At 37.2% G+C, this 26,053-nt stretch overlaps 1 protein-coding gene across 4 annotated transcripts in view; it reads left to right on the top strand.

The window, feature by feature from the left end:
• Positions 1-26,053, top strand: part of LOC129646351 (uncharacterized) — a 572,274-nt gene that overhangs the window by 90,369 nt on the left and 455,852 nt on the right. Inside the window, exon 2 of one of the 4 annotated variants that reach the window (XR_008711881.1) lies at positions 2,162-3,226. The exons of 2 other annotated variants lie outside the window; for them this stretch is intronic. The gene's annotated coding sequence lies outside the window, so the exon portion shown is untranslated. Of the gene's footprint in view, positions 1-2,161; positions 3,227-26,053 lie in introns of those variants that run through there. One more of the 4 variants, XR_008711880.1, reaches the window with a different exon arrangement.

The raw sequence follows: 26,053 nt of genomic DNA, 5'->3' as shown, positions 1-26,053 counted from the left end.
CTGGGTTGGGAAGATCCCCTAGAGGATGACATAGAAACCCACTCTAGTATTCTTGCTGGAGAATCCCAATGGACCAAGGAGCCTGGCAGGCTGTAGTTCATGGTGTCAGAAATAGTTGGACATAACTGAGAGACTAACCACACACAGCCATATAGTTGGATGAAACTCTTAAGTTTTTATTTTCTGAAATATAAAACCCATGCTACTATTTTTGTGATAGACCATTCTGCAATGAGTTGAAGTATAAAAAATAAGTGAGTAAAAATCCTGGCATCTTTGTGTGTTTTTTTGTATGTTCACATATGTGAGTTTCTGTGTGCTGACTATAGGCTGACTTTCCACGTGTTGATTTCAGGAACTCAAAGGAGTGTGATGAACTTACATCTGAAGCTAAAAAAATTTTAATGTAGTGATTTTTACAAACTTTCAGGAATAGTAGGGTGCTGTCATTGACTCACATTATCACTGGAAATTGCCATTCTAGAATCTAAATTGCCAAGAGTTTACACAGCAGCCATCAGCTGCTCTCGCAACAGTACAGGTGGTGGGTATTCATGTCATCTCCAAAGGATTCTGTCATTATCAACCATAGGCCTGAAGGAAATCTTTATTCCTAAGGAACTATAGAATTATGAGCAGATTCTTAAATGATTTTTATTGTCACTGAGATTTCAGTTCAGGGTTACAAAGAAAATATAGAGAAAACAAATATTTCTGGACTGAAAGCAAAGACTTTAGTCTGAGTCCCAGCATTGCCTTTTATTAACCATGAAACCTTAGACAAGCTTTCTTAACCTCTCTGGGCCCTAATTTCCCTGTCTTAAAAAAAAACAGAAACAAAAAAACAGTTGAACTAGATGATCTCTTAGGCTCTGTGTGGCTTTAAAATGAGGTGATATGCAAGTAGTTGGAAAAACTTAGCTTCCAAACTGAAGTCAGATTTCCAAACTTGAGTGGCCAGAGGCACAAATGCTTGTGTTTTCTCTCTGTGCCTGCTAAGCTAAGAATTGAAAGTAAACTATCTTTCTCCGTCCAGAACGAGATGCAATTTGGCATCTCTCTCATAGCATTTAAATGTTTGCATCTCAAGTTTAGAAACCAATTTTACTCAAGTACTTTTTTTACATGGTTATTTTTTAATCATGTAGAGAATATATTTTAATTACTATTTTATTTTATAGTTCAGATTATTTTAGCAAAATTCATGGCTTTAATTTATAAGAACATTTTTAAATGAATTATTGTAATTAAAATCTAATACTCATAGTATATTTTTGTAATAGCTTGTACTTCGTTGCAATTTAACCTCTCTAGCACTTTCAAAGCATCATGCCATTTTGTGATCTATATCAGTCTATTAATTGTGTCACCGTAGGGTAGATGCAAGCTGGAGAAGAGTATAGGAGTCAAGGGAAGAGAGGAGCACAAGATCCAAAAAAGAAAAAAAAGAGAGAGAGCAAAACAGGAACAAATACCTCTAACCTAAAAAAAAAAAAAAAAAAAAAAAAAAAAAACACACGTTGGCATCATTCCGTTTAAATAAAATGTTCATATTTGTGTGCTCACATGAGTATGATTAGGGAAGCTAATGTTTTAAATGAATGCTTGATATGTATCTACTGATATATGTAAGTAGCTATTTTAAGTGAAAAATGAAGAGACAAATTATAGATTCAAGATATTTAGTATATACTGTGAGTCAGTTCTGGAAACAAACTTTTGTGGGGGTGTGTATTTACTTGTGTGTTTGGATGAGCAAGGAAGAGGTATGAAAATGCATGTCCTATACTGCTCATGGATTATCCACGGCAAGTAGGATTTGGTGGGTGGTTTGGGATGAGATAATACTCTTGCTCAACCCAACTCTGAATTTTTTATTTAACTTAAAGTGTATATTCATTTTTTTTATTTGAAAAACATTAAAGTAGATGTAAGCATATAAACTTATAGTATTTGCTAAATTTCTCTTTAATATATAAGGGACTATACATTGAGATACTGCATTTGTGTGTGTATATAGCTTAATGCTCAATTTATAAGGCATTTATAAAACATCTTTATTTCATAAAACCGAACATACTTTTCTTAATCTTTAAGCAATGATTCAGTTCAGTTAAGTCACTCAGTTGTTTCTCACTATTTGCGACCCCATTAATTGCAGCATGCCAGGCCTCCCTATCCATCACCAACTCCCGGAGTTCACTCAGGCTCACGTCCATCGAGTCGGTGATGCCATCCAGCCATCTCATCTTCTGTCATCCCCTTCTCCTCCTGCCCCCAATCCCTCCCAGCCTCAGAGTCTTTTCCAATGAGTCAACTCATCGCATGAAGTGGCCAAAGTACTGGAGTTTCAGCTTTAGCATCATTCCTTCCAAAGAACACCCAGGAAACCAAATATTAATATAGTCATTCTAATTTATTCAAAATCTTTGGCAACATATGTTGAATACTATTTCTATATTTTGTCTTTAAACTTTATTTAGTGTTAGGGAAATACTTATTTTGATATTGTCTTACAGCTTCAAAGCAGAAGTATTCTAATGTATTTCATGTGTTTGAATACTCTTTTCAGATCAAAAAGTAACAAACATTGTCTCAAGCTCATCTAAGTTATAATATCTGGATTATGAGCAAATGGTTTCTTTGAGTCCTGGGACCTGATTACTTACTTGAGAGTGAGTCAGATCTTCACCTCTCTTCACATGTCTTCCTATGTATGCTGTTAAGACTTCTTTATTTTTAGTTTAGAATTTATTACATATTTTTTATATCTTAATATCTTCATTCTAAAGCTTACATTGCATATGTGTGATTTGATTGTCCAGGATTATATATCCTATGGAATTATCATATAATAGTGGCCCATTTTCTCTTAGCATTATTAAAATATTAAGAATGCATAATTAACATTCATTACAAGTTGGTTACTAGCTGCAGAATTAATGTGTCAGAAAATGAAGGAATTCTGAGAAGTTAACCTACATCTTTAAAACATTTGTCTACTTCATCATTTTAGAACAGTGTTCAGACACAAACACCGCATATGACCCAGCAATTACACTTCTTGGTGTAAAAAGCTGAGCAGCATTTTTAGTAGTTTTTAATGATCTGTGCATTGGTATAGGGGTCTGTGTGTGAGTATGAACTAACACAGAAGTTTCAATAAACAGTTTTTACACTGCAATTTGCAATACACTGGTTTATTTTTTTATCTGTTTTATTTTATCATGTCAGAGTAAGATCTGCGAGAAAATGCTGGTCCTCTATGGTAATAAGAACTCTACCCATCCCAGTCCAGAAGCACACAAGCCCCATTTTCCTGTGGGGCAGGGTGATCCCAGGCCCTCAGTATTAAGGGTGACAAGGCCTGCACCAGGCCTGCTGTTCCAAAACTGCAGAGCTCAGTGTCAGTTCCCTTATAAAGCCTCTCTGGGAACAAGGACTACTTCTCTAATAGGCCATTTCACATGCCCAGAATCACTGTTCTCCTTCCTCCTTCAAGGATCTGTAGGTCTTGGGTAACTTCTAAGGAAATGATTATACCTTGCAAATAATTTGTCCTTCCTGAGTTATTTCAAGGAACCCACACAAACCCTTTCGAAAGGACTGTTTTCAGTGATTCCAAGGTGATTTTCAGACTCACTTCTCACTACCAAAAAAAAAGAAAGGAAAAAAGATGGGTGTGGATATATGTAGATGCATATACCCATTCATACACATGTTGTGTATATATATATATATATATATATATATATAAAATTTTGGACAGGGATCTCAGCCACAGATAAACAGTAAAAAATACCGCCAAAGAATCCCCACTCTTCTCTGTGTCTGCAGCCCTTTGGTGTTCCCCACTCAGCACCTTAATTTCTGCAGGAGATTTTATTTCCCAAGTTCTTTCCACTGGGTTCCGCTTCTCTTCCTAGATATCTGATGTGTGTCCCACACTGCCGCTTGGATACCAGTCTGAACCATGCTCTCCAATTCTCTACCTGCTGGGATTTTCTTCCATTATTCTGTTTTTGCCCTTTATCTGAAGGATGACATCTAAAGCAGTGATGGAAAATTGCCTGAATAGTTTAACATTTTATTATTCAGGTGAGACGTTGGCTCAAAAGTCATTTTATTTTTTAAATTTAAAGGCAGTTAAAGAAGATTTGATACATATTTATCCATTAAATAATTAATGGTACAAATGTTCTTATAAATGTTTAAGGTTGTTCTTGATCCCAGAATTTAAATGGCATCTTTCTGTATTTTAAAACTATTTGTCCTGCCTCCCACATAGAAGTCTCTTAGAAACACTTCTCATAGAACTATTTGTTCACCTTCAGAAGTCCTGGTTTAGATGAATTTTTCCAAAAGAATGGGTAATTCTCTATAAGAATGTCAAGCCACTAAGGACTCCATTTCCTTTTGTTTGTGCTATTGAGTATTTTGATTCCAATAGTAGCACCACATCATTACAGTGTCTCTTTAATTGTTTATAACTATTGAAATAGCTCTGGTTTTAAATGCTCTTGTTCTCTACATATCAATAAAGCCTGTGGAGAGTCAGCTAGTGACAAACTCCCAAGGAAAATAATCTGCAAAACCAAAAAAACAAACAGTAACAGGAAAAAAAAGAACCCTCAATGGTGAAGAATAAAATTAATTACTGTAGCCCGACCCTGACAAGAAAATGTTTTCATTTTATGTTCTATTTCCTTTAGGTTGTAAACACAGTGACAGGATGTGTCCAGCAGGTTGCAATGTTAATAACATTTATAGGTGGTGATTCGCAGCAAACACCTGATTGTGGCTGCTTCATTTAAAACTAAGCCCAGTGCAAAGGGCATATTAATATCTGGTGCATGCTGGTTGGGATGCCTTCAATTTGTCACCACCTGATGCCTCAGAGGACCGAGGGAGAGCATTCTAATTAACCCTGGCTGAGTTGCAGTGGTTCAGAACTGTTTTGTGTTGTGCTCCCCCCTCCCCACCCCTTAGAAACTTTACAAAAGTATATAAAAGAATTTTGGGGGGAAAAAAAGTTTTGAAACCACACACAGGTTTCCTCTGTGTCAAAGCTTTGTCAGCAGTACCACAAAAGACTATTTCTAGGAGTAACTTATGAGTTTTATACAATTTGTGCCATTGATGTTTCTTAAATTATAGCTATTAAAACAGTTTGGGGGCTTAGGCTGTCACTTTTAAGGAATTATATATAACTTCTTTGTCTCCAGATGTGATGTTAGAGAAATGTACAGTTGTATTCCACTAATTACTGGTTTAAGTTTAGTAAGCAACTTGTGAAAATATATTTCAAGGAAGATGTAATTCTCATTTTCAACACCAACAACAGAAATGAAATATTCGTAAACTACTTTGGCAGATATTTAAGGCAGAGCAAATGAGTAACTTCTCTAAATGAGGTTTGCTTAATATTCCTCATCTTTTTTGGTGAGAAGTATGAGTGAGTGAGTGAAGTCGCTCAGTCGTGTCCGACTCTTTGTGACCCCATGGACTGTAGCCTAACCAGGTTCCTCCATCAATGGGATTTTCCAGGCAAGAATACTGGAGTGGGTTGCCATTTCCTTGTCCAGGAGATCTTCCTGACCCACGGATTGAACCAAGGTCTCCCGTATTGTAGGCAGATGCTTTACCATCTGAGCCACTAGGGAAGATCAAAGATGAGAAGTATATAAAAGGTTAAATAGGCTAATCATGTAAAGAGTCTAACGTGGTATTTGACACTTCAGATCCCTTCTCTACAAGCCTTTCTGTAGTTTGATGCAATGTGGACTTTGAATATCTGTCAGAATCAAGAAAATACTCTTCCATCCCAACTGTGACTGCCTTCCAAGTTGAGCATATCAGATTCACTTAGGGAAGTTTTTTTAAGATGAACTAGACAGTCCCTTTTTATAATCCTCTCTAAAGATTCTGATAGGCTCTTTCCTAGGTGAGTGGCTTCCATAGTGGCTCAGTTGGTAAAGAGTATGCCCATAACGTGGGAGACCTGGGTTAGATCCCTGGTTCAGGAAGATCCCCTGGAGAAGAAAATAGAAACACTCTCCAGTATTCTTGCCTAGGAAATCTCATGGACAGAGGAGCCTGGTGGGCTACAGTACATGGGGTGACAAAGAGCCAGACACGACTAAGTGACAACTTTCCTAGGTGAAGCATGATTCTTCTGCAGAAAGCTCCCCTGAATGATGACTTAACTATTCCTATGTACCCTTTTCTTCTATGTGCCCACATTCTTATAACTCACTTTGGACTGTGAGTGTGTCCAGTGATTTATATCATGGCTGCTTTTCTATAATGTGAGTGGATGTTTCTCCCATAAAAATACTTTATAATGAAGATGATTTAAATTTATTTTTTTCTCTTTGGAGGAGAAAGTAAAGGAAACTACACTAAAAGCCACTTTGAATAGCCTACTTTTAAAAAAAAAAATCACATTTCCTGGAAATTTGATCAGTTCACATTCTGATTCAGTCATTTTAATGAATGGATTAAAGCAAAAACAAAAACAACACCCAGTTAGGGATGTGACCAAAGCAAAAACAATGCCCAGTTGTGGATGTGATGGTGATGGTGATGTGACTAGTGATGGAAGCAAGGTCCGATGCTGTAAACAGCAATATTGCATAGGAACCTGGAATGTTAGGTCCATGATTCAAGGCAAATTGGAAGTGGTCAAAAGAGATGGCAAGGGTGAACATCAACATTTTAGGGATCAGCGAACTAAAATGGACTGGAATGGGTGAATTTAATTTAGATGACCATCATATCTACTACTGTGGGCAAGAATCCCTTAGAAGAAATGGAGTAGCCATCATAGTCAGCAAGAGTCCAAATTGCAGTACTTGGATACAGTCTCAAAAAAACAGAATGATCTCTGTTTGCTTCCAAGGCAAACCATTCAATATCACAGTAATCCAAGTCTATGCCCCGACCAGTAATGCTGAAGAAGCTGAAGTTGAATGGTTCTCTGAAGACCTACAAGACCTTTTAGAACTAATACCCCAAAAAAGATATCCTTTTCATTATAGGGAACTGGAATGCAAAAGTAGGAAGTCAAGAAACACCCAGAATAACAGGCAAATTTGGGTTTGGAGTACAGAATGAAGCAGGGCAAAGGCTTATAGAGTTTTGCCAAGAGAACACACTCGTCATAGCAGACACCCTCTTCCAACAACACAAAAGAAGACTCTACACATGGATATCACCAGATGGTCAATACCAAAATCAGATTGATTATATTTTTTGCAGCCAAGGTGGAGAAGCTCTATACAGTCAGCAAAAATAAGACCGGGAGCAGACTGTGGCTCAGATCATGAACTCCTTATTGCCAAATTCAGACTGAAATTGAAGAAAGTAGGGAAAACCAATAGACCTTTCAGCTATGACCTAAATCAAATCCCTTACGATTATACAGTGGAAGTGGGAAATAGATTTAAGGGACTAGATCTGATAGACAGAGTGCCTGATGAACTATGGACGGAGGTTAGTGACATTGTTCAGAAGACAGGAATCAAGACCATCCCCAAGAAAAAGAAATGCAAAAAAGCAAAATGGATGTCTGAAGAGGCCTTACAAATAGCTGTGAAAAGAAGAGAAGCGGAAAAAAAAAAAAAAAAAAAAAAAGGAGAGAGGGAAAGATATATCCATTTGAATGCAGAATTCCAAAGAATAGCAAGGAGAGATAAGAAAGCCTTCCTTAGTAATCAATGCAAAGAAATAGAGGGAAACAGTAGAATGGGAAAGACTAGAGATCTCTTCAAGAAAATTAGAGATACCAAAGGGAAATTTCATGCAAAGATGGGCACAATAAAGCATAGAATGGTGTGGACCTAACAGAAGCAGAAGATATTAAGAAGAGGTGACAAGTTACACAGAAGAACTATACAAAATAGATCTTCACAACCCAGATAGTCATGATGGTGTGCTCACTCACCTAGAGCCAGACATCCTGGAATATGAAGTCAAGTGGGCCTTAGGAAGCATCACTATGAACAAAGCTACTGGAAGAAATGGAATTCCAGTTGAGCTATTTCAAAATCCTAAAAAACAATGCTGGGAAAATGCTGCACTCAATATGTTAGCAAATTTGGAAACCTCAGCAGTGGCCACAGGACTGGAAAATGTCAGTTTTCATTCCAACCTCAAAGAAAGCCAATGCCAAAGAATGCTCAAACTACTTCATAATTGCACTCATCTCACTCACTAGTAAAGTAATGCTCAAAATTCTCCAAGCCAGACTTCAGCAATACGTGAACCATGAACTTCCAGATGTTCAATCTGGTTTTGGAAAAGGCAGATGAACCAGAGATCAAATTGCCAACATCCACTGGATCATCAAAAAAGCAAGAGAGTTCCAGAAAAACATCTATTTCTGATTTAGTGACTATGCCAAGGCCTTTGACTATGTGGATCACAACAAACTGGAAAATTCTGAAAGAGATGAAAATACCAGATCACCTGACCTACCTCTTGAGAAATCTGTATGCAGGTCAGGAAGCAACAGTTAGAACTGGACATGGAACAACAGACTGGTTCCAAATAGGAAAAGGAGTACATCAAGGCTATATATTGTCACCCTGCTTATTTAACTTATATGCAGAGTACATCATGGGAAATGCTGGCCTGGATGAAGCACAAGATGAAATCAGGATTGCTGGGAGAAAAATCAATAACTTCAGACATGCAGATGATACCACCCTTATGGCAGAAAGTCAAGAAGAACGAAAGAGCCTCTTGATGAAAGTGAAAGAGGAGAGTGAAAAAGTTGGCTTAAAGCTCAATATTCAGAAAACTAAGATCATGGCATCCAGTCCCATCACTTCATGGAAAATAGATGGGGAAACAGTGGCAGCCTTTATTTTGGAGGGCTCCAAAATTACTGCAAATGGTGATTGCAGCCATGAAATTAAAAGACGCTTACTCCTTGGAAGGAAAGTTATGGCCAACCTAGATAGCATATTAAAAACAGAGACATTACTTTGCCAAGAAAGGTCCATCTAGTCAAGGCTATGTTTTTTCCAGTGGTCATGTATGGATGTGTAGAGTTGGACTATAAAGAGCTGAAGAATCAATGCTTTTGAACTGTGGTGTTGAAAAAGACTCTTGAGAGTCCCTTGGACTGCAAGGAGAGCCAACTGGTCCATCCTAAAAGAGATCAGTCCTGAGTGTTCAGTGGAAGGACTGATGTTGAAGCTGAAACTCCAATACTTTGGTGCAAAGAGCTGACTCATTTGAAAAGACCCTGATGCTGGGAAAGATTGAGAGCAGGAGGAGAAGGGGACGACAGAGGGTGAGATGGCTGGATGGCATCACCAACTCAATGGACATGAGTTTGGGTAAATTCCCAGAGTTGGTGATGGACAGGGAAACCTGGCATGCTGCGATTCATGGGGTCGCAAAGAGTTGGACACGACTGAGCGACTGAACTGAGTCTAACAACTGATACTATTTTCTGAGATTCCCATTAAAGAAGTGGGAGAGTGAAAGTTGCACAGATTGAATACACGTTCTCTATGATTCATTTTTCTCTGGATTCAAACATGAACTATTGTGTGTTTCTTCCTCAATTTCATGACTAAATTGCTTCCACATCTCCTTTCTTATAGCATCTGTATCCTGTCAGTCAGAACAGCTCCTGAATCTCTTCGTGTTTTAGAAAGGCCGTTTAATTTGTTGAAATCTCTGGTCTTAACTAATGTGCAAAAGATGAAGCTTATTTTCGGCTTGCCTTGCTGAATTTGTTTTCTAAAATACTTTCATGTAGTTTGAATCTTTGACTGAGGTTCAGGCCTGGTAGTTTCTGCCATGCTAAAAATGTATATATTTTTAAACTTTTTACTTAAATAAATACTTAGAATACAAATAATTCTAGAAAATATTTTGTTTTCCTTTTTTTTAACCTATATGCCATTCTGTGATTTTGTAAAAATTATGTTTATTATTATTTTACTTATTATTTAGCATTTGAGTTTTCTGGTTAATTTTTATTTTTAATGAAGAGGAATTCTTACTCTCATAAATGTCAAAAAGACAATCACAGATTTTGATCTTTTCTGATTGTTGCTGTTTTCTTAAAAATATTCAGGAGAGTATGAAAAAAGTCAAAAATAGTTGTCAGCTTTACCTTTCTAGTTGTTTAGCAGTATTTACTGATAGGCTGCTTGTGCCAGGTTTGCTGAGTGATGGAAATATGTCAACTTTGATGGAAATATGTCAACTCTCTTTGTCTCATCCATTAATAATGTACAGAGCATGCGAGCTAAGTCCCTTCACTCATGTCAAACTCTTTGCAATCCTGTGGACTGCAGTTTGTTAGGCTTTTCTGTCCATGGGATTCTCCAGGCAGTAATACTTGAGTGCCTTCCTCCAGGGGATATTCTGGACCCTGGGATCAAACATGTGTCTCTTTTGTCTCCTGCATTGGAATGAAGGTTCTTTAGCATTAACGCCACCTAGGAAGCCCTAAATAATGTATGTGAAGGAACTATTTAGGATATGTTTTGATCTACTCTAAGTCTCTGTGTCGACACTGAGCCATGTTTTTAATGATAAAGAATACCCAGTCTCTAGAAAAGATTTGTTAGAAAATAAATATACATCCTATCATTCTAAAAAATTACTGAACTCTTCTTATTCTATTTTTGTGTTCCATGTAATTTGAAAAATCAACATTAAATAGCTCCATGGGAAAGGGGCCCATTGATGTTCTGAAAGCTGGGCTGCTTTGCATTGTGCTTTTCTAATTGCTTTTCATTGATTATGGCATACTTGCCATGGTTGAAATTGTTAGATAAACACTTCTATCAATAACAAACAGAAGATTTTGATTTTTTCCTTTTGATTCAATGAGGCAAAACCATGTGTAGTCAAAAGTGTGTGTTTATGGTACACAGATGAAAAATGTGGCTCTATGTTTTTTTTATGTATAGTGTAAGCAATTATTGGATTATTAGATGAAATAAGGAAGGACAATAGAGAAATGAAATTTAACAATACAGTTAGAGTCTGGGAAACTCAAATTGATATCCCTATTGGCTAGTGCTTGTCATCCCAGGATCATAATGCTTTGGTTCAAATTTTGACTTGACTCTTTACTTGCAATGTGATACAAGTGAGCTTGATTAAGTAATTTGTGTGCTTCAGTTTCATTATGTGTAAAATCTGAATATCAGTAGCATTTACGAAGTACTGTTGTTGTGGCAGTTTGACGTCTTATAACTTCACCTCTTTTTCTATTAGGCCCTCTAGTCTTTGGGAGTGGTGGCTGCTTCTCGCTATTATTTAATCTGGGTTAACTCAGTATTAACTTAGGAAGAAAACCTTCCATATCAAGAAGCTTTGACAAAGAAAGGGTCAACTGTTAGAAGGCTTTCTAAACTTTCTTTTGGGGATGGTATACTTTCTTTGGGACTCTATGCAGCCCATGATGAAAACTATGATGATAAGAATTCTTGAAAGTGGAAGAGCAGGTGTTCTCATGTACCTCAGGACTCCCCTCTAACTGCTAAACTCTAACCTATTCAAACAGTATGCATATGTGCACATACTAGGAAGACTGTCATAACTTGAGGAACATTGGATCCTAAATGAGGATCCCATTAGAACATATACCAGCCACTTCTACTTGTGATTTCCTTACACATTGTAGAGGTAGAAGAGACCATTTTCATAAATCATTTATAGTTGAATTACTAAGTTCTTTTAGTTGTGAAGTGAATTATGCTGGAAACAAGTAGTGGAAACTTACGTTTTATGTTCTTAAACACACATTTATAGATCATGAATTATATAATAGCACAATAACTGTCACTAGTAGTTAATCAAGATATTTTATTTACTTAGGTTGTATAAAGGAGACTGTAAAACAATTACTCCTCTCTGAAACAATGTCTGGCTACTAATTTTTTGTAGTATATATGGAATAATTTCCTTAGCAACCACCATAAATCAGATTATCTATCTCTGCTTTCTTCATGTAGATTAATGTTGTCTACTAGAGCTCAAATGTCCTTAAAACTGTAATTCTTTAGGACATACCTGGTGGTTCAGTGGCTAAAGTGGTCAATGCAGGGGGCATGGGTTTGACCCTCGTCCGGGTAGATCCCACATGTCATGGGGCAACTAAGTCTGTGTGCCACAACTAAAACCATCACTCTTACAATATTCAGACAGTACTTAATAGTAAAATAAGTTACAGAGCTGTGGATAACCGTAATACCTTATATATCCTTCAAAACAGTGGACCCTAACACTGACCAGGAGACTTTTTTTTAAGTATAGATTTCCAAGTATCATACTATGAATATGTTATCCAGTGGGTATATGACTTGGATCAAACTTGGAAATCTGAAGGTTTTTTCACAGCCAGTGAGCTTTGGAAACATTTGCTTTATAAGACACCATAGCATAATCAAGCATTGAAATCAAACATACTTAGGTTCAACATAAGTTTTTCTATGTCTTACTTGTGTAATGTTGGGCAAAATATCGAACCTTTCTATGTCTCTATGGCTCAATCTCCTTATCCTTCATATAGAGGCAAAACATAACTATCCTTATGACACATAGTAAGGGCTATGAAAAGCAATGCATGTTAAGCAGCAAGCAGAAATAATAAATAATTGGCTCAGTAAATAAGAGGACTTCTTGCTCTGAGTTGTTTTCCTCTCAATAATGATTTCCTCTACCATAAGAATGAAATTAATTCACTGAATAATTATTTCTCTAGAGATTTCACATGAGAATTTCTGTGAAGATGCAACTTCAAATAATTTATAGGAAAAATAGTAGTGCATTTATTTGAGGCAAATGGATGAAGCAACATTAAGTGACTCTAAACAAAGATATGCAATGAAACAGGAAGACTGGGATTAAACTCAGGAGTCCATCCTTGCCTCTATAATGATTTTACAAAGTACCATCTTGAAGTCTGCTTTTTGCCCTAAGTTTAAGTAATACATATTTCCGGTACTGAGGAAAGAATCTGAGAAGAAGTACAATAGTGCAGTGTGGCCTTGACTGATGCCCATTCTGTGAGATAGAGGGATGTAATATTTAAACACAAATGGATAATTAGTTCATTGATTCTATCAGTTCAGTTCAGTTCAGTCACTTATTTACGTCCAACTCTTTGCAACTCCATGTATTGCAGCACGCCAGGCTTCCTTGTCCATCACCAGTTCCCAGAGCTTGCTCAAACTTATATTCATTGAGTCGGTAATGCCATCTGATTCTATAGGAGGCTGAAAGTTAGAGGTAGAGAACATTGTCAAAATGAACTTGTTGAGACAAAGAATATGATAAAATGAATAGAAAACAGTTATTCTGCACAATAATGCCAAGTCTCCTGACACGCTGAATGCAAAAATAATCTCAAATACGGTGACAACATCCACCGAGGATGTACTTGGGCTGTCTCTGATGGCAGCCAGTGGATCTCATCACTGGGTGGATGCTCAGAATGCATCCTTTTTTGATTGTTTGTTTTGTCTTTTACAAAATTCTTTATTATATGCCTCTTACAAAACTATACAGACGCCTCACTGTGCCATTTCCCATTCCTGCATGATAGGCTTCTTATGATCCTTTCAATTTGCCATTTTTCTTATTTTAGCACATTGCAGTTCACTCTCTTTGAACAAACTTATTTTCATTTCCATCTGCTAAATTCATGTTTTTCTTTCAAAACATTGTTTAAATATCTTCCTTTCTCCAAAGCCCTCCATGATACCTTCAAGTTCATTTTTTGCACATTCTTTAGACTCCCTTAGTACTTAGTATATTACTTAATAGGGATATATTATTCTAATATCAATTATTTCTTGTATATTTATTTTCTTTATTATTTTGTGTGTTACTTGAAGTAGGTTAACTATCTTCTTTATTTTTTATTTTTATTTAAATTTTATTTTTAATTGGAGGATAATTACTTTACCATATTGTGATGACTTCTGCCATACATCAACATAAATCAGCCATCAGTTCAGTTCAGTTCAGTCACCCAGTTGTGTCCGACTCTGCGACCCCATGAACCGCAGCATGCCAGGCCTCCCTGTCCATCACCAACTCCCACAGTCCACCCAAACCCATGTCCATTGAGTCAGTGATACCATCCAACCATCTCATCCTCTGTCGTCCCCTTCTCCTCCTGCCTTTAATCTTTCCCAGCATCAGGGGCTTTTCCAATAAGTCAGCTCTTTGCATCAGATGGCCAAAGTATTGGAGTTTCAGCTTCAACATCAGTCCTTCCAATGAACATTCAGGACTTATCTCCTTTAGGATGGACTGGTTGGATCTCCTTGTAGTCCAAGGGGCTCCCCAGAGTCTTCTTCAACACCACAGTTCAAAAGCATCATTTTTCAGTGCTCAGCTTTCTTTATGGTCCAACTCTCACATCCATACATGACCACTGAAAAAACCATAGCCTTGACTAGACGGACCTTTGTTGGCAAAGTAATGACTCTGCTTTTTATTTTATTTATTTATTTTTTTAAGTTTGCCAAGGTTATGTGACTTGTAAGTACCAGAGATAGACTAGGACTGCAGCTCTCTCTCATAATACACACCCAGATCAACAATATTTTTTTCCAGTTTTATTTATTTATTTTACTTTACAATATTGTATTGGTTTTGCCATACATTGACATGAATCCGCTATGGGTGTACATGTGTTCCCCATCCTCAACCTCCTTCCCACCTCTCTCCCCATCCCATCCCTCTAGGTCATCCCAGTGCACCAGCCCTGAGCACCCTGTATCATGCATTGAACCTGGACTGGTGATTCGTTTCACATGTGATAATTTACATGTTTCAATGCCATTCTCCCATATCATCCCCTCCTCGCCCTCTCCCACAGAGTCCAAAAGACTATTCTATACATCTGTGTCTCTTGCTGTCTCTCATACAGGGTTATTGTTACCATCTTTCTAAATTCCATATATATGCATTAGTATACTGTATTGGTGTTTTTCTTTCTGGCTTACTTCACTCTGTATAATAGGCTCCAGTTTCATCCACCTCATTAGAACTGATTCAAATGTATTCTTTTTAATGGCTGAGTAATACTCCATTGTGTATATGTACCACAGCTTTCTTATCCATTCATCTGCTGATGGACATCTAGGTTGCTTCCATGTCCTGGCTATTATAAACAGTGCTGCGATGAACATTGGGGTACACGTGTCTCTTTCAATTCTGGTTTCCACAGTATGTATGTCCAGCAGTGGGATTGCTGAGTCATATGACAGTTCTGTTTCCAGTTTTTTAAGGAATCTCCACACTGTTCTCCATAGTGGCTGTACTAGTTTGCATTCCCACCAACAGTGTAAGAGGGTTCCCTTTTCTCCACCCCCTCTCCAGTATTTATTGCCTGTAGACTTTTGGATAGCAGCCATTCTGACTGGCATGAAATGGTACCTCATTGTGGTTTTGTGGCATTTCTCTGATAATGAGTGATGTTGAGCATCTTTCCATGTGTTTGTTAGCCATCTGTATGTCTTCTTTGGAGAAATGTCTGTTTATTTCTTTGGCCCACTTTTTGATTGGGTCATTTGTTTTTCTGGAATTGAGCTACAGGAGTTGCTTGTATATTTTTGAGGTTAATTCTTTGTTGCTTTGTTTGCTATTATTTTCTCCCATGTCTTTTCACCTTGCTTATAGTTTTCTTTGTTGTGCAGAAGCTTTTAATTTTAATTAGGTCCCATTTGTTTATTTTTGCTTTTATTTCCAATATTCTGGGAGGTGGGTCATAGAGGATCCTGATGTGATGTATGTCGGAGAGTGTTTTGCCTATGTTTTCCTCTAGGAGTTTTATAGTTTCTGGTCTTACGTTTAGATCTTTAATCCATTTTGAGTTTATTTTTGTGTATGGTGTTAGACAGTGTTCTAGTTTCATTCTTTTACAAGTGGTTGACCAGTTTTCCCAGCACCACTTGTTAAAGAGATTGTCTTTAATCCATTGTATATTCTTGCCTCCTTTGTCAAAGATAAGGTGTCCATAAGTGCATGGATTTATCTCTGGGCTTTCTATTTTGTTCCATTGATCTATATTTCTGTCTTTGTGCCAGTACCATACTGTCTTGATGACTGTGGCTTTGTAGTAGAGCCTGAAGTCAGGCAGGTTGATTCCTCTAGTTCCATTCTTCTTTCTCAAAATTGCTTTGGCTATTCGAGGTTTTTTGTATTTCCAAACAAATTGTGAAATATTTGTTCTAGTTCTCTGAAAAATATCGTTGGTAGCTTGATAGGGATTGCATTGAATCTATAGATTGCTTTGGGTAGTATACTCATTTTCACTATATTGATTCTTCTGATTCATGAACACGGTATATTTCTCCATCTATTTGTGTCCTCACTGATTTATTTCACCAGTGTTTTATAGTTTTCTATATATAGGTCTTTAGTTTCTTTAGGTAGATATATTCCTAAGTATTTTATTCTTTTCGTTGCAGTGATGAATGGAATTGTTTCCTTAATTTCTCTTTCAGTTTTCTCATTGTTAGTGTATAGAAATGCAACGGATTTCTGTGTGTTGATTTTATATCCTGAAACTTTTCTATATTCATTGATTAGCTCTAGTAATTTTCTGGTGGGGTCTTTAGGGTTTTCTGTGTAGAGGATCATGTCATCTGCAAACAGTGAGAGTTTTATTTCTTCTTTTCCAATCTGGATTCCTTTTATTTCTTTTTCTGCTCTGATTGCTGTGGCCAAAACTTCCAAAACTATGTTGAATAGTAGTGGTGAAAATGGGCACCCATGTCTTGTTCCTGACTTTAGGGGGAATGCTTTCATTTTTTCTCCATTGAGGATATTGTTTGCTGTGGGTTTGTCATATATAGCTTTTATTATGTTGAGGTATGTTCTTTCTATGCCTGCTTTCTGGAGGGTTTTTATCATAAATGGATGTTGAATTTTGTCAAAGGCTTTCTCTGCATCTATTGAGACAATCATATGGTTTTTATCTTTCAATTTGTTAATATGGTGTATTACATTGATTGATTTATGGATATTGAAGAATCTTTGCATCCCTGCGATAAAGCCCACTTGGTCATGGTGTATGATCTTTTTAATGTGTTGTTGGATTCTGTTTGCTATAATTTTGTTAACAATTTTTGAATCTATATTCATCAGTGATATTGACCTGTAGTTTTCTTTTTTTGTGGCATCTTTGTCGGGTTTTGGTATTAGGGTGATGGTGGCCTCATAGAATGAGTTTGGAAGTTTACCTTCCTCTGCACTTTTCTGGAAGAGTTTGAGTAGGGTAGGTGTTAGCTCTTCTCTAAATTTTTGGTAGAATTCAGCTGTGAAGCCATCTGGTCCTGGGCTTTTGTCTGTTGGAAGATTTCTGATTACAGTTTCAATTTCTGTGCTTGTGATGGGTCTGTTAAGATTTTCTATTTCTTCCTGGCTCAGTTTTGGAAAGTTGTACTTTTCTAAGAATTTGTCCATTTCTTCCAAGTTGTCCATTTTATTTGCATATGCTGCTGCTGCTGCTGCTGCTGCTAAGTTGCTTCAGTCGTGTCCAACTCTGTGTGACCTCATAGACGGCAGCCCACCAGGCTCCCCTGTCCCTGGGATTCTCCAGGCAAGAACACTGGAGTGGGTTTATTCGCATATAGTTTCTGATAATAATCTCTTATGATCCTTTGTATTTCCGTGTTGTCTGTTGTTATCTCTCCATTTTCATTTCTAATTTTGTTGATTTGTTTTTTTCCCCTTTGTTTCTTGATGAGTCTTGCTAATGGATTTTCAATTTTATTTATCTTCTCAAAGAACCAGCTTTGGGTTTTGTTATTTTGCTGTGGTCTCTTTTGCATTTATTTCTGCCCTATTTTTTAAGATTTCTCTCCTTCTAATAGTCCTGGGGTTCTTCATTTCTTCCTTTTCTAGTTGCTTTAGGTGTACAGTTAGGTTATTTATTTGACTTTTTTCTTGTTTCTTGAGGTAAGCCTGTACTGCTATGAACCTTCCCCCTAGCACTGCTTTTACAGTGTCCCATAGGTTTTGGGTTGTTAGTTTTCATTTTCATTCATTTCTATGCATATTTTAATTTCTTTTTTTATTTCTTCTGTAATTTGTTGGTTATTCAGGAGTGTGTTGTTCAGCCTCCATATGTTGGAATTTTTAATAGTTTTTCTCCTGTAATTGAGATCTAATCTTACTGCATTGTGGTCAGAAAATATGCTTGGGATGATTTCAATTTTTTTGAATTTACAAGGCTAGATTTATGGCCCAGGATGTGATCTATCCTCTAGAAGGTTCCGTGTGCTCTTGAGAAAAAGGTGAAATTCATTGTTTTGGGGTGAAATATCCTATAGGTATCAATTAGGTGTAATTGGTCTATTGTATCTTTTAAAGTTTGTGTTTCTTTGTTAATTTTCTGTTTAGTTGATCTATCCATAGGTGTGAGTGGAGTATTAAAGTCTCCCACTATTATTGTGTTATTGTTAATTTCCCCTTTCATACTTGTTAGCATTTGTCTTACATATTGTGGTGCTCCTATGTTGGGTGAATATATATTTTAAATTGTTATATCTTCTTCTTGGATGATCCCTTGATCATTATGTAGTGTCCATCTTTAGACACTACACAACACAGCCTTTGTTTTAAAGTCTATTTTATCTGATATGAGTATTGCTACTCCTGCTTCCTTTTGGTCTCTATTTGCATGGAGTATCTTTTTCCAGCCCTTCACTTTCAGCCTGTATGTGTCCTTTGTTTCAAGGTGGGTCTCTTGTAGACAACATATATAAGGGTCTTGTTTTTGTATCCATTCAGCCAGTCTTTGTCTTTTGGTTGGGGCATTCAACCCATTTACATTTAAAGTAATTATTGATAAGTATGATCCCGTTGCCATTTACTTTATTGTTTTGGGTTCGAGTTTATACACCCTTTCTGTGTTTCCTGTCTAGAGAAGATCCTCTAGCATTTGTTGGAGAGCTGGTTTGGTGGTGATGAATTCTCTCAGCTTTTACTTGTCTGTAAAGCTTTTGATTTCTCCTTCATATTTGAATGAGATCCTTGCTGGGTACAGTAATCTTGGCCGTATGTTATTTTCTTTCATCACTTTAAATATGCCCTGCCATTCCCTTCTGTCCTGAAGAGTTTCTATTGAAAGATCAACTGTTATCCTTATGGGAATCCCTTGTGTGTTATTTTTCCCTTGCTGCTTTTTATATTTGTTTTTTTGTTAATTTGATTAATATGTGTCTTGGGGTGTTTTGCCTTGGGTTTATCCTGTTTGGGACTCTCTGGGTTTCTTGGAGTTGGGTGATTATTTTCTTCCCCATTTTAGGGACGTTTTCAACTATTATCTCCTCAAGTATTTTCTCATGGTCTTTCTTTTTGTCTTCTTCTTCTGGGACTCCTAAGATTTGGATGTTGGGGCGTTTAACATTGTCCCAGAGGTGTCTGAAGTTGTCCTCATTTCTTTTAATTCGTTTATCTTTTTTCCTCTCTGTTTCATTTATTTCTACCATTCTATCTTCTACCTCATTTATCCTATCTTCTGCCTTCTTTATTCCACTTTTGGCTCCCTCCAGAGTGTTTTTGATCTCATTTATTGCATTATTCATTATATATTGACTCTTTTTTATTTCTTCTAGGTCCTTGTTAAACCTTTCTTGCATCTTCTCAATCCTTGTCTCCAGGTTATTTATCTGTAACTCCAATTTGTTTTCAAGGTTTTGGATCATTTTCACTATCATTATTCAGAATTCTTTATCAGGTAGATTCCCTATCTTTTCCTCTTTTGTTTAGTTTGGTGGGCATTTATCCTGTTCCTTTACCTGCTGGATATTTCTCTACCTTTTCATCTTGTTTATATTGCTGTGTTTGGGGTGGCCTTTCTGTATTCTGGCAGTTTGTGGTTCCTCTTTATTGTGGAGGTTCTTTGCTGTGGGTGGGTTTGGACAGGTGGCTTGTCAAGGTTTCCTGGTTAGGGAAGCTTGTGTCTATGTTCTGGTGGGTGGAGCTGGATTTCTTCTCTCTGGAGTGCAATGAAGTGTCCAGTAATGAGTTTTGAGATGTCAATGGGTTTGGTGTGACTTTGGGCAGCCTATATATTAAAGCTCAGGGCTATGTTCCTGTGTTGTTGGAGAATTTGTGTGGTATGTCTTGCTCTGGAACTTGTTGGCCCTTGGGTTGGTGCTTCGTTTCAGTGTAGGATTGGAGGCGTTTTGATGAGCTTCTATCGATTAATGTTCCCTGGAGTCAGGAGTTCTCAGGTGTTCTCAGGATTTGGACTTAAGCCTTCTGCCTGTGGTTTTCAATCTTATTCTTACAATAGCCTCAAGACTTTTCCATCTCCTTTCGAAGACAATGGGCTGCATTTCTGGATGCCTGATGTCCTCTGCCAGCATTCAGAAGTTGTTTTGTGGAATTTTCTCGGTGTTCAAATGTTCTTTTGATGAATATGTGGTGGAAAAAGTGGTCTCCCCGTCCTATTCCTCCACCATCTTAGAACTGCCTCCTCTCTGCTTTTTAATATGCTTTCTAGGTTGGTCATAACTTTCAGCAATAAGTATACATATTTCCCTTCCCTCTTGAACCTCCCTTCCACCTCTCACCCCTGACATTGAGCCAGATGGACTTTGTTTGAATTTGTTAAATGTCCAAATTTTAATAAAATGGAAACTAGAAGGACTGATGTTTATTTATAGCTATATCTATTTTCAAAGGTTAAATGCATCTCATATCTCATACGTTATAGTGTTAGTGAGATATTTGCAAAGGGTCAGGGTCAGGGGGCCCTGTATGTTCTTACATTGCATAAGTCTGTATTAGTAACATGACAAAAATAATAGTGCTATGGCGTGTTCTCCGAATGCCGCTGACATACCATGTCTTCATTCTTTTCTCCTCTTTTCACTTACTAGCTTAATGTAAAGGCCAACAGGCCGATTTGTTGCCTCTAGGCACCCTGGAGCTTTTCCAGGAAACTTACCAGAAGTGGTCATTAGCTTTGAAGAGATGTTCTGTAATCCCAGCTGCTGCTAGATTATTCTGAAGGAGTAATGGTGAATCTATCTAAAAATGAGTCTTCTTACTTTCTTGGAAAGATTTTAGAATAGAGATTAAACAACTTAGGTTTAATCAGGCTGTGCCTGAATTAACCACACACAGCCCTTTTACTGCTAAATGACTGTGTGGTATTCCCAGATTTTGTTTGGGTTTATTTGTCATCTGTTTCTCCTAGTGTTCTGTTCACTTGGTATATACCAGAAATGTCTAATATTTTCAAAACTATCAGATAACCTCCACTTTTTACCAGGCTCATCTCAACATTATGTAGAATAGATGTTGGTACTACCACACCTAGATTTAGAAGTCCTGGAGCAAGACCGGCAGGTGTGTAGGGAAAAATTCCAGATAGTTCATCATTAAGCATATATTGAGTTTACCACTATGTCAGTAGAAGACCCTTTTCTCTTTTCCCTTGGATTCTATTTTGAGGAGCTTGCAAATTAAATTAACAAAAGACAGAGAAGACAGGAAGGGAAAACAGGTTTAATTAACCATATCCATACATATGGAAGTTTATTTAAAAATGTGATTCATGGAAGGAGGTTCAAGAGGGAGGGAACATATGTATACCTATGGCTGATTCATGTTGAGGTTTGACAGAAAACAACAAAATTCTGTAGAGAAATTATCTTTTAATTAAAAATAAATAAATCTTAAAAAATAAATGCAAAAAAAAATAAATAAAAATGTGATTCAAAGGGATGGTTAGAATATGGGACTTGTATACCATTTTAACAGGTGACAGGGAATGGGAGAAGTGCACTGATAGGAAAGCAAATGACTTTTAGGAAAGATAAATGAGCCTTAGGGAAGTAGATGGGAGATATGATGGTTCTGAGACAATGTCTGTTTGGGTGTGGTGATGCCTTCTCATTTTAGAGTGAATTATCTCTAATGCAGGAGACTTAAGAGACTTAGGTTCAATTCCTGGGTTGGGAAGATCCTCTGAAAGATGGCACAGCAACCCACTCCAGTATTCTTGCCTGGAGAATCCTATGAACAGGGAAGCTTGGCAGGCTACAGTCCATAGAGTGGTCACAAAGAGCCAGACATGACTGAAGCGACTTAGCATACATGCATGCAGTGTTAGGATTGCTATTGGGAAGGGATTTATGAGGAGTTGCTTCTGAGTTCTTTTGAGACCCTCTGCTTTTAGGCAGATAAGAGATTTTAGGAATTCAAATGCCCTTCGATTTAAAATAATTTTTATGCCACAGTGGCCTGTCCTGGACACCTTTATGTGTTATGATTTGAATTATATCTCCCCTGCCCCCACCCTCAATGTGTTGAGTTTCTAACCCTTCTACCTATAAATGTGATCTTACATGGGAGTAGGGATTTGGAGGATATAATCAGGTTGAGGTCTTTTGTGGTGCAATGGTAAAGAATCCACCTGACAAAGCAGGAGATGCAAGAGATATGGGTTTGATCCCCAGGTCAGGAAGATCCCCTGGAGTAAGAAGTGGCAACCCACTCCAGTATTTTTGCCTATAAAATTCCATGGACAGAGGAGCCTGATGGGCTATATTCCATAGGGTCGCAAAGAGTTGGGCATGACTGAGTAACTGAGCACACATGCACACAATTCAATATGTCTGGTATTCTTTTAAGAAGAGAAAAGCACCATGTGAAGACACAGACACACAGGGTGATGCTATGTGATAACAGAGGCAGAGAATAGGGTGATGCAGCTGCAAACCAAGGAATGCCAAGGATTACAGCCATTGCTAGAAGATACGAGGAAAGGAAAGATTTTTTCCTCACATATTTCAGAGGAAGCATGGCTCTGCTTACATGTTGATTTTAGGCTTCTGTCTTCAAGAACTGTGAAGCACTGAGTTTCTGTTGTTTTAAGCCACCCCATTTGTTATGGCAGCCCTGGAAAACTAATACAACCAGGGATAGGGAACCTAGAGGAGATCTCTCTCTCTCTCTTTTTAACCATAAGCACCTTTAACTTTCGAAAAAACTATATAAAAATCTACCCTATAGCTTTGTGGAAAAACAAAAAAAGGAAGAAATATCCACACACAAACCAATCTAAACCAAAATCCAAACCTCCTGTGTTGCTTATGAATTGACACAACTAACTTGAAAAGCAGGTTTGATGAATCTAATAGACCAAGGAAAAGACTGAAATTCTTATAAGAAAAGTTCAAGCAAAATTAGCCCAGACAGTCTTTGTGTGTGTATGTGAACAGAATAAATGATTTAGCTGATTCATAAATAGATGCTATAATTTATTCATAAATAAAGAATAAAATTTTCAAAATAGGGCAAATGATGGCTTATATATTCATCTCAGCCTCTGAAAATTCCCATATATAAATCAAGATTCAAGTATTTAGAAGCACCACAAATAGAATGGCATGTTGAAATACTTGAGGGTTTGACAATAGTGATACATTTTTCTACAAGTACTTATTAAATTCCTATGTGAAAGATATTTTATTTTATTTTTATTTTTTTTTAATTTTATTTTATTTTAAAATTTTCCATAATTGTATTAGTTTTGCCAAATATCAAAATGAATCCGCCACAGGTATACATGTGTTCCCCATCCTGAACCCTCCTCCCTCCTCCCTCCCCACACCATCCCCCTGGGTCGTCCCAGTGCACCAGCCCCAAGCATCCAGTATCGTGCATTGATCCTGGACTGGCAACTCGTTTCATACATGATATTTTACATGTTTCAATGCCATTCTCCCAAATCTTCCCACCCTCTCCCTCTCCCACAGAGTCCATAAGACTGTTCTATACATCAATGTCTCTTTTGCTGTCTCGTACACAGGGTTATTGTTACCATCTTTCTAAATTCCATATATATGCATTAGTATACTGTATTGGTGTTTTTCTTTCTGGCTTACTTCACTCTGTATAATAGGCTCCAGTTTCATCCACCCCATTGGAACTGATTCAAATGTATTCTTTTTAATGGCTGAGTAATACTCCATTGTGTATATGTACCACTGCTTTCTTATCCATTCATCTGCTGATGGACATCTAGGTTGCTTCCATGTCCTGGCTATTATACACAGTGCTGCGATGAACATTGGGGTACACGTGTCTCTTTCCCTTCTGGTTTCCTCAGTGTGTATGCCCAGCAGTGGGATTGCTGGATCATAAAGCAGTTCTGTTTCCAGTTTTTTAAGGAAACTCCACACTGTTCTCCATAGTGGCTGTACTAGTTTGCATTCCCACCAACAGTGTAAGAGGGTTCCCTTTTCTCCACACCCTCTCCAGCATTTATTGCTTGTAGACTTTTGGATCGCAGCCATTCTGACTGGTGTGAAATGGTACCTCATAGTGGTTTTGATTTGTATTTCTCTGATAATGAGTGATGTTGAGCATCTTTTCATGTGTTTGTTAGCCATCTGTATATCTTCTTTGGAGAAATGTCTATTTAGTTCTTTGGCCCATTTTTTGATTGGGTCATTTATTTTTCTGGAGTTGAGCTGTAGGAGTTGCTTGTATATTCTCGAGATGAGTTGTTTGTCAGTTGCTTCATTTGCTATTATCTTCTCCCATTCTGAAGGCTGTCTTTTCACCTTGCTAATAGTTTCCTTTGATGTGCAGAAGCTTTTAAGGTTAATTAGGTCCCATTTGTTTATTTTTGCTTTTATTTCCAATATTCTGGGAGGTGGGTCATAGAGGATCCTGCTGCGATGTATGTCAGAGAGTGTTTGCCTATGTTCTCCTCTAGGAGTTTTATAGTTTCTGGTCTTAGGTTGAGATCTTTAATCCATTTTGAGTTTATTTTTGTGTATGGTGTTAGAAAGTGTTCTAGTTTCATTCTTTTACAAGTGGTTGACCAGATTTCCCAAAACCACTTGTTAAAGAGATTGTCTTTAATCCATTGTATATTCTTGCCTCCTTTGTCGAAGATAAGGTGTCCATATGTGCATGGATTTATCTCTTGGCTTTCTATTTTGTTCCATTGATCTATATTTCTGTCTTTGTGCCAGTACCATACTGTCTTGATAACTGTGGCTTTGTAGTAGAGCCTGAAGTCAGGTAGGTTGATTCCTCCAGTTCCATTCTTCTTTCTCAAGATCGCTTTGGCTATTCGAGGTTTTTTGTTTTTCCATACAAATTGTGAAATTATTTGTTCTAGCTCTGTGAAGAATGCTGTTGGTAGCTTGATAGGGATTGCATTGAATCTATAGATTGCTTTGGGTAGTATACTCATTTTCACTATATTGATTCTTCCAATCCATGAACATGGTATATTTCTCCATCTGTTAGTGTCCTCTTTGATTTCTTTCACCAGTGTTTTATAGTTTTCTATATATAGGTCTTTAGTTTCTTTAGGTAGACATATTCCTAAGTATTTTATTCTTTCCGTTGCAATGGTGAATGGAATTGTTTCCTTAATTTCTCTTTCTGTTTTCTCATTATTAGTGTATAGGAATGCAAGGGATTTCTGTGTGTTGATTTTATATCCTGCAACTTTACTATAGTCATTGGTTAGTTCTAGTAATTTTCTGGTGGAGTCTTTAGGGTTTTATATGTAGAGGATCATGTTGTCTGCAAATAGTGAGAGCTTTACTTCTTCTTTTCCAAATTGGATTCCTTTTATTTCTTTTTCTGCTCTGATTGCTGTGGCCAAAACTTCCAAAACTATGTTGAATAGTAATGGTGAAAGTGGGCACCCTTGTCTTGTTCCTGACTTTAGAGGAAATGCTTTCAATTTTTCACCATTGAGGATAATGTTTGCTGTGGGTTTGTCATATATAGCTTTTATTATGTTGAGGTATGTTCCTTCTATGCCTGCTTTCTGGAGGGTTTTTATCATAAATGGATGTTGAATTTTGTCAAAGGCTTTCTCTGCATCTATTGAGATAATCATATGGTTTTTATTTTTCAATTTGTTAATGTGGTGTATTACATTGATTGATTTGCGGATATTGAAGAATCCTTGCATCCCTGGGATAAAGCCCACTTGGTCATGGTGTATGATCTTTTTAATGTGTTGTTGGATTCTGATTGCTAGAATTTTGTTAAGGATTTTTGCATCTAT

This window comes from Bubalus kerabau, chromosome 3, assembly GCF_029407905.1.
Source record: "Bubalus kerabau isolate K-KA32 ecotype Philippines breed swamp buffalo chromosome 3, PCC_UOA_SB_1v2, whole genome shotgun sequence".
In the NCBI taxonomy this organism is placed as follows: domain Eukaryota; kingdom Metazoa; phylum Chordata; class Mammalia; order Artiodactyla; family Bovidae; genus Bubalus; species Bubalus kerabau.
The sequence above is the reverse complement of the archived record's forward strand: the minus strand, read 5'-3'. Positions and strand labels throughout refer to the sequence as shown.